At 41.7% G+C, this 4442-nt stretch overlaps 1 pseudogene; it reads left to right on the forward strand.

Moving 5' to 3' along the window:
- The window catches only part of LOC108535429 (26S protease regulatory subunit 4 pseudogene), a 4954-nt pseudogene extending 1974 nt beyond the window's left edge, over positions 1 to 2980 (forward strand).
- The last annotated feature ends 1462 nt before the right edge of the window (positions 2981 to 4442 follow it).

Here is a 4442-nt window from a genome sequence, read left to right on the forward strand (position 1 = left end):
CCCAGGCTGGAGTGCAGTGGCCGGATCTCAGCTCACTGCAAGCTCCGCCTCCCGGGTTTACGCCATTCTCCCGCCTCAGCCTCCTGAGTAGCTGGGACTACAGGCGCCCGCCTTGTCGCCCGGCTGGTTTTTTGTATTTTTAAGTAGAGACGGGGTTTCACCGTATTAGCCAGGATGGTCTCGATCTCCTGACCTCGTGATCCGCCCGTCTTGGCCTCCCAAAGTGCTGGGATTACAGGCTTGAGCCACCGCGCCTGGCCCCCCTAAATTCTTTTATTATACTGCAAAATATCTTTATTTTCTGATTATCAAGTAGTAGATCTTCACTGTAGAAAATTTGAAACATACGGAAAATATAAAGAAAATTTTTAAAGTATCTATGATTCTTCAATCTTGGGGTCTTATTTATTTATTTAGAGACATAGTCTTGCCCTGTTGCCCAGGCTGGAGTGCAATGGCGCGATCTCAGCTCACTGCAACCTCTGCCTCCCGGGTTCAAGCAATTCTCCTGGCTCAGCCTCCCACATAGCTGGGATTACAGACGTGTGCCACAACGCCCAGCTAATTTTTGTGTTTTTAGTAGAGACGGGGTTTCACCATGTTGCCCAGGCTGGTCTTGAACTCCTGACCTCATGATCCACCCACCTCGGCCTCTCAAAGTGCTGGGATTACAGGTGTGAGCCACTGGGCCTGGCCGGGGTGTTTATTTTTAAAAAGCCAACAGTGAACATTATTTGAAATCTTACTAAATGTTAAACAATTTTTTCTGAATTAAAGATTTCCTCATTTAAACCCTGATTCATTCTTCTGCTAAGGATCTTGCTCTAGTGTCAAAGCTCCCTAATGCTACACTTCAAATGAAGCTTAGTTCTAGAATGACTCCTTTTCAGATAAGTGGACAATAAGTTGTGGGCAAAGGTTCAGCCTGGGTCATCTCACTGGGGTCTTGGTGAAATCACTATTTCCTTTTTAGTGTAATATTCTGTGAATAAAATCAAGATTAGAACAATGCTTGCAATTAAAGGGATTACTCAGTAGTAATAAGATAATCAGAAAATGAAGTATCAGCCCCAGCTGCAAGGAAGTGTGGGGATGTGAGTATTTTGAGTAGGACACATTGCTGCTCTAGATAAAATGTTTCTGAAATGGAAGGTGAAAAGGGAGTAATAACTAGTAGGCTGCTAGCTGTGCCTGCCACAGAGATTCTCACAGAGCCACTTAGAACAATTCGGGACAGAAACCTAAGACTTCTAGCCACACATCCCATGAGTTGTGAGCTACAGAGGAGTTATTATGCCCACTTTTCCATATAAACCTGCAACCAAGTAAACAAAATAGTTATGTTTTAGAATTGTTCAACACAGGTAGTGAGAGATAAAGTAATAGCTTCACAGAGCACATGGAATTTTACTGAACCAAATCATGTAGATGTACTTATGGCTGAATTCACCTTCTATCTTCAGTAGGCTTTTAAAAGCCAAGTCTCTGGAAGCAAATTCTTTCCAGATACAACTATCTTAGGATAGTTGTATCCATGTCAAGAAATGTTTGTTCTATGACGGGTGCGATGGCTCATATCTGTGATCCCAGCACTTTGGCAAAAGGATCGCTTGAGCCCAGGAGTTCAAAACTAGCCCAGGCAACATAGCAAGACCTCATCTGTACAAAAAATTTTAAAAACTAGGCAGCTTGAGTGGCCAGGGCAAGGTGGGTCAAAGTCAGAGTAGTGGTCATGGTCTTGGAGCTGGCAAGAAGGATGACAAGGACAAGAAAAAGAAATGTGAACCTCCTATACCAGCTAGAGTGAGGAAGAAGAAGAAAATCAAGGGACCAGATGCTGCCAGCAAACTGCCACTGATGACACCTCACACTCAGTGCGGGTTAAAATGATTGAAAGTTGGAATTAAAGACTGTCTTCTCATGAAGGAAGAATTCATTAGAAATCAGGAACAAATGAAACTATTAGAAGGAAAGCAAGAGGAGGAAAGATCAAAAGTGGATGATCTGAGGGGAGCCTGATGTCAGTAGGAACCTTGGAAGAGAGTATTGAAGACAATCACGCCATCATGTCTACATCTGTGGGCTCAGAGCACTACGTCAGCATTCTTTGATTTGTAGACAAGGATCTGCTGGAACCTGGCTGCTCGGTTCCTGCTCAACCACAAGGTGCATGCCGTGATATGGGTTGCTGATGGATGACACGGATCCCCTAGTCACAATGATGAAGGTGGAAAAGACCCCCCCGGAGACCTATGCTGATATTGGGGGGTTGGACAGCCAAATTCAGGAAATTAAGGAATCCATTCTGAATATTATGAAGAGATGGGTATAAAGCCCCCTAAGGGGGTCATTCACTATGGTCCACCTGACACAGATGAAACCTTGTTAACCAAAGCAGCAGCAAACCACACCTTAGTCACTCTCTTGCAAGTGATCAGCTCTGAATTTATTAAGAAATACCTATGTAATGGGCCCAAACTCACATGGGAATTGTTTCTAGTTGCTGAAAAACATGCACCTTCCATCATGTTTATTGATGAAATCGATGCTATTGGGACAAAAGATATGACTCAAATTCTGGTAATGAGAGAGAAATTCAGCAAATAATGTTGGAAATGTTGAACCAGTTGGATGGATTTGATTCAAGGGGAGATGTGAAAGTTATCATATCCACAAGCCGAATAGAAACTTTGGATCTAGCACTTATCAGACCAGACTACATTGACAGGAAGCTCGAGTTCCCCCGCCTGATGAAAAGACTAAGAAGTGCATCTTTCAGATGCGCACAAGCAGCATGACACTGGCCAATGATGTAACCCTGGAACAACTTGACACTTGACATGAAGGCAATTTGCACAGAAGCTAGTCTGATGGCCTTAAGAGAACATGGAATGAAAGTAATAATGAAACCTTCAAAAAATCTCAAGAAAATGTTCTTTATAAAGAACAGGAAGACACCCCCAAGGGGCTCTGTCTCTAGTGAACCACAGTTGCCATCAGGAAAATGGCTGGGAGATTTCCCAAGCCCTCAAAGGGATGAGGTTGGGGGAGTTGCCCAGAGGAATTTGTGTTCCAGTTTATTTTTATGAACAACACATCCTGTGAGTCTTTTGGAGTATGATGTGTAAGACATCCACTGGGCTGCCTTTGTCGGTCGGTCACTCTGCAACACTCTGCTTCCCAATAAACTGTGCTTTTTCTTTCTCTCTCTCTACACACAGACATGAACTAAAAACCAGAAATGTTTGTTCTAGAACCAGTAGTTTTCATATAAGCAATTGCTAAGCAGAAAATATGTCCTGGCTAACAAACATCAGGTAGGAAAAAATAAACCTATTTATTTAACAGATTTTTGTTTTGGTGTGACTTAGTTCCATAGGTTTGTGTATAGCAATGACTTTAATCTTCTAAGACATCATTGATGTAATGCACTTCAAATATATGTTGATACCAAAATTATCTATAAATCTAAATTTCTATGACTTTTTCTTAGGCTTTTATCTTCCCATTCCAATTTGAAAGTAAAGGCATTCTCCAGCTTATGTTCACAACCTTAACCCAACTCTAGGTTGAAGAACTTGTTAATTCTTCATAACTTTCCCATTCTTCACCTTCTGTCTCCATTTATCACATGCATCCACTCACACTAGCCTATGGATTGGGTGAAGTTTAGAAGCATAAAGGAGATATTTGGAACAAGGTGTTGTTTTTATTGCAGTCTTACCCTTTCCTACTCGTCAAGTGAGTGACTAATTCCTCGGAATTTCTAAGATTTGGGTTTAAAACTGCACTGTCTCTAGGCTGTACCTATTATTGAATGAGATAACTACCCTTGCAGAGGTGCATAGAGTTGTTTTGATGGTAAAGCACATTCATTTGCAACCACTGCTGCACACAATGAAGGAAATGCAACTGCTGTCCTCCTGGGAGAAGCCACTTAGGCAAGAAAATAAATAAGAGGATTTTGATTATATTTGGAACTCTTAAGCTTGTGCTCAGGGAGGCTCCATCTTTAAACTCTTGTCATTTCATGTTTACACAAAAATTATAATGGAAAAAATAGGCTCATCATTCTCTGTACAAGCATTGCACGTTTTAAAAATGTATCCATGTTTTATTGGGGTAATGCCAGCCACAATTCGCACGTGTTTGTTATTGCATCTCATTGTATGAGACAACAAATGAAAAGGGCTCAGCACGGTCTCTGGCACAGTGTGGACCAGGAGAAATATCCTTTTTCTTCCATTCTCTCTCTTTTGTATGTATCTTATTGCCCCTACTTCTTGTTAGAAGTTATTCTGAAGAGAATGCAGAATTCCAGGTATCTGAGCCAGATACAGCTGTCAGAGCCAACAAACATAGCGCTCTGCTATTGAACAAATTCTTCTAGTTCCCACTATTTTCTGTGTACATCATGTCTCTTCATTGGTGAGTGCAAAGAA

Source organism: Rhinopithecus bieti, unplaced genomic scaffold, assembly GCF_001698545.2.
Source record: "Rhinopithecus bieti isolate Rb0 unplaced genomic scaffold, ASM169854v2 scaffold_13014, whole genome shotgun sequence".
NCBI lineage: Eukaryota > Metazoa > Chordata > Mammalia > Primates > Cercopithecidae > Rhinopithecus > Rhinopithecus bieti.